Source organism: Narcine bancroftii, chromosome 1 (genome assembly GCF_036971445.1).
Source record: "Narcine bancroftii isolate sNarBan1 chromosome 1, sNarBan1.hap1, whole genome shotgun sequence".
Classification (NCBI taxonomy): Eukaryota; Metazoa; Chordata; class Chondrichthyes; order Torpediniformes; family Narcinidae; genus Narcine; species Narcine bancroftii.
In genome coordinates, this window is record NC_091469.1 from 305,481,653 (window position 1) to 305,492,306 (window position 10,654).

Genomic DNA, 10,654 nt, shown 5'->3' on the forward strand with positions numbered 1-10,654 from the left:
ATGTAGATACATAACTTTAATGAACAGCTCAAGCCTGAAAAGTTGGTTATCCATCTTTATCTTTGTTATATAAAATGCACTGTTTGACCTGCTGAGATTCCCCAGCATTGTGTCTGCAGACTTTCATGTTTTACTATATTCCGGATGATGTGGATTGTTTTCAGCACCTCCCACAATGATGGCAAAAAATGTGGGTTGCAGTTGGATTTTAGCTTCTTTGTTTTGTTGGAATCTAGGGGTTAAAACATTATGAAATAAAGGATTAATCAATAAGTTTATTTGTACTGCATGAGTCAGGGAAAGAGGAATGTGGCTAAGTGGCTGTCACAGCATGGAGCAAAGTTGGCTGAACAAAATTGGCTGCTCCCAAGATACAGGGAGAGGATATGCATAAAACGATTTAGGAGGAATGCTCAACTGAAGGAGGTGGGAAGTAGCACAGGAGACACAGGCCAGATCAGAACAAAGAATGGCCCGCAAGAATCAAAGGGAATGGAAAACCAGTCTAGGAGGAAGATTAAGGCACGAGGAGGTGTTAAAGAGAACAGCAGAAATTGGTCCAGTCCCAGAGATCGTCAGTGCCACCCCCGGTACATCAGGCACCCCATGCGGCTTTAGCTCCAAAGAGACAATTCCCTTTGCTGACAGAGGAGGAGCAATATTGCCCACAGTGACGGAACCCGAGCACCCACGAGCAGGCTAGGTTGGCAGACCCTTTCCTGCAGATTAAAGTTATGGACATGGAAGTATCCTTTTTAGTGGATACGGGAGCCAGATTTTCAACACTCACTGGCACTGAATTTCAAGATAAAACATCATCCTCTAGCGTCCAGCTGATAGGGTTCTCGGGTACACCAGAAAATCTGCCGTTTTCTACACCACTAGTCACTTCTGTGGCAGGACAGACTTTTACACATCAATACATTTTGTCAGCCAGGTGCCCTACCAATCTTTTGGGCAGAGACCTGTTGGTCAAGTGCGGAGCATCGATCCTTTGTGGACCCAGCGGAATAGAGGTCACCTTTCCAAATGGATATTCTATGAACTGTTCAGTAACTACACTGCATTCCAGTTCTCAGATGTTGTTGGCGGCAGCTGGAGGATCCGCGTCTGAGGGACAATGGGCTGACATTTACTGGGGGCTGCTGCAACCTGAGGACCCACAGAAGGGAGGGCTGCTAAAGCTTTATAATCAATGGAAGCCGTGGATCCAGACGTTACACCCGTATACCCCTCCCTCGGACCCTCCCCATATGACCCTCTTTTACGATAGGGATGGGGATGAAATGTATCAGCATGCCTTTGATGAAGAGGTAGAGGGCAGGCAATGGGAAATTAATTCGGACTACATAGTGATAGGAAAGGAGGGAGTGGCCGCTGTGGTGGCACTGACATCTGAACAGCTGGAATGGTATGAGATGGCAGGTGAGGCCATCCCTCATGTCACCCTTGCAATTGGCACTACTCATCAGGCAAAAGATTTGGGACCGATGTGTCGGAACTTGAAGTCCCTAAGGGACTGGTCTGACACCCAAATACCGACAGTGCAGTTCTCCTCATCTGCTCAGGCATACAGAATTTGGTCCATTACATATGATCAAGTCCTCCTTGAGCATAGACAGATTGAACGATTTCATGGTAGGGAGAAGATGGATCACCCCGACTCAGCCCCTATGCTAGACTCTCTCCCTGAGAACCTGTGGTCAGTGGGATCAGCAGATGTGGGTTTTTGTCAGCAGGTTGATTCCAGGACCTTCGAACTGTCAGATTACACCCCTATTTGGCAGATGCAATACTACATCATCCAAAACCAAAGACAGTAAAGGAGATGCTTTTGTTTTTGGGTTTGTCAGGTTATAGTAGGCAGTTTATCCCATCGTATGGTGAGTTGACACATCCACTGCGAACTTTGGTGAATGAGCAGGGGATGAGGAATCTGGGAGCTACACTTGATTGGACTGCACAGGCTGAGATGAGTTTTATTCTATTGAAGCAAGCTCTTACAACAGCTATAGATTTGGCGATTCCAAATTATAACTACCTTTCTTTTTGGATGTTTCTGAAAAAGCACACACAATTGATGGTGTTCTTTTTCAGAAAAAAGGGGGTGGAAGATGTGTGCTCATGTATGGGAGTATCACACTAGACCCAACGGAAGACAGACACCCACCATGTACAAGACATGCAGCAGGAGTAGCAAAGATTCTACAAAAGGTGGCACACATAGTAATGGGACATGGCCTGACAGTATTAACAACACATAGTATTGTAGCATTTGTGAGCTCCACAGCATTTACAATGACTTCGTTAAGGCAGACGAGACTAGAAAAGATCCTGAATGCTCCAAATGTTACGTTTACCCATGAAGGCATTAACATGGCAGAAAATAGTGGAGAGGATGAACCAAACAATAAAAGGTAAGATCGGGAAAGTACAGGCACGGACCAAACTAAATTGGGTGGATGCGTTGCCTCTGGCATTAATGTCAATAAGGAGTTCGGTAAGTTCTGTGACAGGATTCACTCCATATGAACTACGAACGGGGCACCAGTTCCCGGGACCAGGAGCCGGAAGTCAGACTACGAAGAATGAGGTAAGTTCAATGGGATGCAGGCTGTATTATGATAAACTAACGGCTCTGGTGTCAGATTTTTCACAACAGGTCACAAGTCCCAACAGAGAAGGGGAAACACCGATACCTTCAGTCGCGGAGTGGATTCTGCTAAAGGTCATCAAGGGAAAGTGGTCGGAGCCCAGGTGGACAGGACCCTACCGAGTGGTGGAGAGGACGTCCCACGCGGTTCGACTACAGGGAAAAGGCGAGACGTGGTATCATTGGAGTCAGTGTGCAGCCACGGACCCACCAGCACGGACACTGGAACAGATTCGTACGGCGGCGACTGAGAACCTGTGAGCAACTACGGACTAAGAACTTTCTGAACGGGTCCCTTTAAAGAACATATTGGACTCCGGGGACTGTTGATGGTAGAATCTATTGTTGTTTAAAAATCGATGACAATGGGCAAGCAGTAAAGGAGATTTCTTCAGGTATTCGCAAATTAGCTCACGTCCCGGTTCAGACCTGGCGACCCTTGGGCAGCGCATGGCTGGGAAATTTGTTCTCTGGAGACTGGGGATGGATACATACTATAGTGCTAGTTGCTGGATTTGTGGTTTTGGCGTTGATTCTGATCCCATGCATCCTTCCCTGCCTCCAGTGCCTCATTCAACGAGCGCTGTCACAGAGAGACATCCCCAGACCCCAAGGCATGTATTTGTCCCTACTGCCCTCTCAAGAGTGTAATGATTACAAGGGGTCAGAAATGCCAACCCTGGCATGTAACCCGGATTTCTCTATCTAATAAGTTAACTGGTGGTTGGTCTCATTTTCATGAGACCAAAAGGGGGACTGTTGGAATCTAGGGGTTAAAACATTATGAAATAAAGGATTAATCAATAAGTTTATTTGTACTGCATGAGTCAGGGAAAGAGGAATGTGGCTAAGTGGCTGTCACAGCATGGAGCAAAGTTGGCTGAACAAAATTGGCTGCTCCCAAGATACAGGGAGAGGATATGCATAAAACGATTTAGGAGGAATGCTCAACTGAAGGAGGTGGGAAGTAGCACAGGAGACACAGGCCAGATCAGAACAAAGAATGGCCCGCAAGAATCAAAGGGAATGGAAAACCAGTCTAGGAGGAAGATTAAGGCACGAGGAGGTGTTAAAGAGAACAGCAGAAATTGGCCAGACAGGGACCGAATGGTGATTAGAAATATCTGGGGATGAATTAATTTCAGATCTAAACAACAGGATAGTCTGGCCTGGAGGATTAACATGGGAAGGCTACACCCCAGAAATCTGCAAAACAGGAGATGACTTGTGATAACCCTTATGCAAAAAGATCTAGCAGGGAAAACAACTTTTGTTCTGTGTGATAAGATTGACCTATATAAACTGTGCCAACTGGACAATAGGGGTCAGTCTCGGGGAGTAGCTCACTGGCAGGTGACCTATGAACTAACAGACTGACCCAGAGCTCTGTTAAGTTTTATTCTTGTGCTGTGTAATAAATTGACTGTTGAACCGAATACCTTCTCCTATCACTTCATTCAAAGAACGCGCTGGACTCAGACTACACATAGACTAAATTAAGAGTAAGTTAAAGCCAGAGTCCAACAGTTTGAGATCTGATGATTGCCCCCCCCCCCCCCACAAATGGATCTCGTGCCCCCTCCCCCGATAATGGTGCAGTTTACTCTATTGTGGGAAGAGCCCCTGCATAAATTATATCGATAATTTATTTTGGCACCTCTCAGACTTTACTGTTTTGTAATTTTTTTCAACGTGGTCCATCACATGAAAACTGTCAGAGTGCAAATATATTCATATCAGTTCATGACCTTCAAACACATTTCAATATTGAATAATATCTCTACTTCAATTTGATTTGCCCCATTTGATCCTAATGCCTTAATGACATCTTAATTGAAATCTGTACATCTTAGTCCAATAAATTTCAGTTGTACCAATTGTCAAAGGAACCTTTGCACCATAATTCATGAAAAAAGATCATTCCTAAATCATAGTAATCAATAGAGAGATCAATCAAGCCATGGTGTCCAAAGCCACAAAAAAAATTGAAACAAAATACTTAGCACAGAAAAGAGTGCAAGTTTCAGATTAATGTTAGGAATTAAAGTACCTTTAAAGAAATTGCTCGAGACAAAAATTGAGAACAAAGAACATTTATTACTACAACAATGCAAAGTTGGGTGCTTCCCCTTACCCTGGGAATACACACACATACTGGGGCTCACCCAACTTTTATACAGTCAATTTCAGTATCAGAATGCCCTCCCCCTTACATTCTTCTGCCCCCTGGATGGGTTTGGCATAGGTAATTCTTCCTGCCTACGTGCAGTTTCAGTACACTTGGAGGACCAGGGGGTATCCTGTGGGTGCCCCATCATGTCATTGTCCTTATTCACACCTTCCTGATTCTCTGGGCTACAGTCTCTTAATATGCAGAGTTGACTCATTCTATCTAGGGTTGGCTAATTTCATATGTATAAATCTGTGTATGGTTAGCTAATTAGAAATGTATGACTTGGTACTTCTGTCCAGGGCTAGGAGACCCTTATCTGATCCAGACTACCTCAACTTCCTACATTCTATTGTACCTTACCATTCCTTATCTTAGTCCTATGGTCTTGTCACAAAGGATAGAAGATTCTTATGTTAATCGTGCTGACTCTGCTTTCCTGCATCCTAAGCCCCAAACTTATCCTGTTTGAACTGGTTTCAGCCATTTTACTGATGAACTTTAGTTTCTTCCATGTTCATAATTTTAGGTCAATTTTCCCATCTCTCACATTAATGACTCTTCATAAGAACTAAGACAAGTTTTAAGTTGGTCGAGGTGGGATCATTGGTTACATTTAAGGAAAGACTGGATAGTTACATGGATAGGAGAGGACTGGAGGGGTATGGACCGGGTGCTGGTCAATGGGACTAGGAGGGTGGGGATTTGTTATGGCATGGACTAGTAGTAGTAGTAGGCCGAACTTGCCTGTTCTGTGCTGTAAGTGGTTATATGGTTATATAGAATGGTGAAAATGTCTGTGATAGGGTCAGGGCCAAGAGAAACTGAATGCCATTTGTGGTATTGGAGATAGTTAAGAGGGGCCAACTAATTATAGCTAATGTGTAAACAAGTGTAAACCAAAGTATGTCGGAGGAAAATTGTTCAATGTGCTTTTGTGAATATTCTTTAATTCTTTCACAAATATGACTTTTTTTAAAGCAAAAGTTATTGTTTCATTTATATAAAGTATTTGAATGGCACTTTTAAAATATTAATACTATGTACAATAGCATTTTATAAATTAAACAGTGCCTGTATCAAAAAGACAAAAATGTCAATAGAGTGAATTAATTGAAAGCCAGAACTATGTACCATTTTAAATTCTTCTGCTTGATTGTATCCTGGTTATACAAAATAAATGTGCAGGTTTCAGAACTCCTGATCTTTTAAAATAGTACTCCATACATATTAGAGAATATTATAAATTATGAGATTCAATAACTTAAATTTTACTATGTTTTTCTGAATGTTAAAATGCAGAAACTATACTCCTTGTGAGAGATAAGTAAAACTAATATAAAAATATGAAGATGAGGAAACTAGTATGGATATATGTGTAATGAATAAAGCCAGTATGAATAGGATAAGGATAGATAATAGATAATAGAATGGAAGTAAAGTTAGTTTGAATAAGATAAGGGTCTTCTAGCCTTAGACAGAATTAGCAAGTTCTGCATATAAGAAGGTTGTAGCCCTGAGAGTCGGGAAGGTGTGAATTAGAACAAAGGCATGTTTGTGAATAAGGACAATAAGGACAATGACATGATGGGACACCGACAGGATACCCCCTGGTCCTCCAAGTTCACAGAAACAGCACGTAGGCAGACAGGATTGCCTAATGCCAAACTCATCCAGGAGGCAGAAGAATGTAAGGGGGAGGGTATTTCTATACTGAAATCAACTATATAAAAGTTGGGTGAGCCCCAGTGTATGTGTGTATTCCCAGGGTAAGGGAAGCACCCAACTTTGCATTGTTGTATAATAAATGTTCTTTGTTCTCAATTTTTATTTCGAGCAATTTCTGTGAAGGTACTTCTGTTTCTCACACTCCCCACAGATGCTGTCCTCATGCTGCATCTTTGCCGCTTTGTCTCCCCACTATGTTTCTGTCTTCACTTAACATTTTGGTAATCTCTTTGATTATCTCTGTTTTGTTTACCCATTTTTTGGGTAAGCCTTTTTTTTAACTTTTCTTTTTCCTTAAGTATCTTTAAATAGTGTTTTACAGTGCTTCTGTTAATCTTCAACAAATACAATAAAATCCTCAGTATCCAGAATTAAAGTAACAGGCAAAAAAAAAATATGGGAATAAATAAATTTTCAAAAATTACAATAAGAATATTTTTTTTTAAAAAAAATAAAGGTTTAAAATTAAATCATATCGACAATTTATTTTGGCATCTCTCAGACTTTACTGTTTTGTAATTTTTTTTGCAAACTCTTGCTAAGTGTCTCCCTATCCCTTCCTCGAAAGAGTCTTTATCTTTATTAGTATATTATTAAGCATATCAGTAAGGCTTTAACAGAGACATATAAAATTCTGGCAGGACTGGACAGAATGGATGCAGATGGGATGTTTCCAATGATGGGAAAATCCAGAACCCGGGGCCATGGTTTGAGGATAATAGGCAAACCATTTAGGACCGAGATGAGGAGGAATTTCTTTACCCAGAGGGTGGTGAATCTGTGGAATTCATTGCCACAAGGGGCAGTAGAGGCAGGTTCATTAAATATATTTAAGAGGGAATTAGATATATTTCTTCAGTATAAGAGTATTAAAGGTTTTGGAGAGAAGGCGGGGTACTGAACTTTAAGATCAGCCATGATCTCGTTGAATGGCGGAGCAGGCTCGAAGGGTCGAATGACCTACTCCTGCTCCTATCTTCTATGTTTCTATGTTTCTATGCTTTATCTATAAACTTGGGGGAGGGAGTTAATTATGACTGCAGTAAGGTTAGCGTAGCGGCTCGTGCAATAATGTTACAGTGCCAGCAACCAGGCTTATAATTTAAATTTTGAAAATTACAGGAATTACCTGATTAAAGTGAATTTTACATAATTAAGGACTACAATACTGATTTTGTTTTCCAAATTACTTTACATGTTGCACTATCTTTTGGCTTTTAAACTGTTTCTTCTTAATACAAGTGTATTAGTTAGGCATTGTAAGTGTGTGTCTCAGGCAACAAGTAAATGCACATATATGGCATTTGCAATCCCTGTAGATGCCCGATACCAGGGGTTTTAATGTATTCTCTCTCATTCAGAGTTAATGTTTAAAATCTCTGATATCTTTGGTTGACTGAAAATATTTTCATATTTGAAGTCTAAAGATTGTGTGAAAAGATATGAAATGCATTCGCTCAACCATGCTCCTAGATTAAACCCTTTCAAATATTGAGACAAAAATCATACTTATTTTAGAGACATTGTCTGCATTACCACCTTTGGGATTATATTTAACATTATGCCCTCAGAATCAAGAAGCTGTAGCATGGATATATTAAAGGAGATGGCAGAGGTTGTTTTGTGGAGCCTAATAACAGGTAGGCAACTAATTAAGAGGAAGAAGGAAGCACGCATTAGATTTAGGAATTAATTAAGAAAGCCTGTAGGGTACTGGGCTTTATTAATAGGGGGAATTGAGTTCAAGAGTTGAGAGGTCATGTTGCAACTCTTTAAATCTCTGGTGAGATCACACTTAGTACTGATCACCACATTACAGTAAGGATGTGGAAGCTATGGAGAGGGTACAGAGGAGATTTACCAAGATTTTTGCAAGATTAGAAAATATCTTATGGGCAGGGATGCAGTGCTGCAATGTAGGACTTTTCTCTTTGGCGCGTAGAAGGATGAGAGGAGACTAAATAGAGGTCTACTAGATTCTGAGAGGTATAGATAAGGTAGAAAGCCAGCACTTTTTTCCCAGGGCAGGAATAGCAACACCAGGGACATCTCTACAAAGTGAAGGGAGGAAAGTTTAGGGGAGATGTTGAAGTAAGTTTTTTTTAAAAGAGAGTTGTGGGAGTCTGGAATGCATTTCCAGGGATGGTGGTGGCTGAAACATTAGGGGTATTGAAGAGACTCTTATGCAGGCACATGGATGAAAGAAAAATAGAGGGCTATGAGGTAGGTTCTTTTTATGAAGTGGGTTAGTACTTTTTTGGTAGGAATATATAGGTAAGCACAACATCGAGGGCTGAAGGGCCTGTACTGTGCTGTAATGTTCTATGCTCTAATAACCTTGGTCATCAAAATGAAATTTTCTGCCACACTCAGAATTCTTTAAGTTGTCTTCTGATGAGTCTGGGCAATGGCAGTGCATCTATGTGGACTTTGTCTACCAGATGTTGAAGGACTGTGTGCAAACATTGCTCTTGCAGTGTCAGAAACCTGTAACCACTCATCTCCAGTTGAAATTCTGTTTCTGCAGTTGTGGAACTGACAATGGGAAAAAGGGGTCCTCCGATCTGCAAGGATTCAAATGAAATCAGGTTCAGTGTTACACTGAGTCAGAAAATAAAGTTCCTTCAGCATTATCATTTAATTTTTTTTAAAAATGTAGACCTAACAGCACAGTAACAGTCCCTTTTGACCTATGAGCCCATGCCGCCCAATTGACCTACAACATTGTGAACAGTGGGAGGAAACCGGAACCCCTGGGGAAAACCCACACAGGCATGGGGAGAACAAACAAACTCCTTATAGACAGTGCGGGATTCATACCCAGAACCTGATCGCTGATGGCTAACTGTGCCACCCCTTTTGCTATTTTATTTTCCCATCCAAAAATAATCAACTTTATTTCAGGGTCATGCTATTTTGTTAGTATCAATTCATGACAAAGGAGGTGTAGATTTAACAATCTAAGGTCTAGATTGGTTTATTTTAAATAGATTATAAACTTCAATTTAACAGACATGGTGTCTTAATGTTATTTTTTATCAATTTATGTTGCTTGCGCAGCTCCCCCACCCCATCGGTGCGCGGTTCCACCCCCACCCGGTGCAAGTTCCACTCTTGTGCGCAGCATACAGCCCCACTCTGTGGGCAGCTTCCTCCCCCTTTGTGCATGGCTCCCCTGCTCTGTGCATTGGAGACCCTCCTCCCCATCCTTTTGCTAGACTCCCCCCCGCCCTCTCCGCATGACTCCCCCCGCCCTCTCCGCGCGACTCCCTGCTGCAAGACTCCCCCCTCCCTTTTTGACTTTTTTAAAAAAATTGCGTCATTTTATTGAATAACTTGTGATTTGACGATGTCTTCCCTGGCCTGAATTGCATATCATCTTTATTCCATTGATTTATTCATTTATTTTATTTTTTATTTCATTTATGGCAGCAGCAGTGCTGCCTGCTGTTCAACATATCATCAGGCCCATGCATAGTGTGAGAGATGGGAAAATTGATCTAAAATTATGAACATGGAAGAAACTAAAGTTCATCAGTAAAATGGCTGTAACCAGTTCAAACAGGATAAGCTTGGGGCTTAGGATGCAGGAAAGCAGAGTCAGCACGATTAACATAAGAATCTTCTAGTCTTTGTGACAAGACCATAAGACTAAGATAAGGAATGGTAAGGTACAATAGAATGTAGGAAGTTGAGGTAGTCTGGATCAGATAAGGGTCTCCTAGCCCTGGACAGAAGTACCAAGTCATACATTTCTAATTAGCTAACCATACACAGATTTATACATATGAAATTAGCCAACCCTAGATAGAATGAGTCAACTCTGCATATCAAGGGACTGTAGCCCAGAGAATCAGGAAGGTGTGAATAAGGACAATGACATGATGGGGCACCCACAGGATACCCCCTGGTCCTCCAAGTGTACTGAAACTGCACGTAGGCAGGAAGGATTACCTATGCCAAACCCATCCAGGGGGCAGAAGAATGTAAGGGGGAGGGCATTCTGATACTGAAATTGACTGTATAAAAGTTGGGTGTGTATGTGTGTGTATTCCCAGGGTAAGGGGAAGCACCCAACTTTGCATTGTTGTAGTAATAAATGT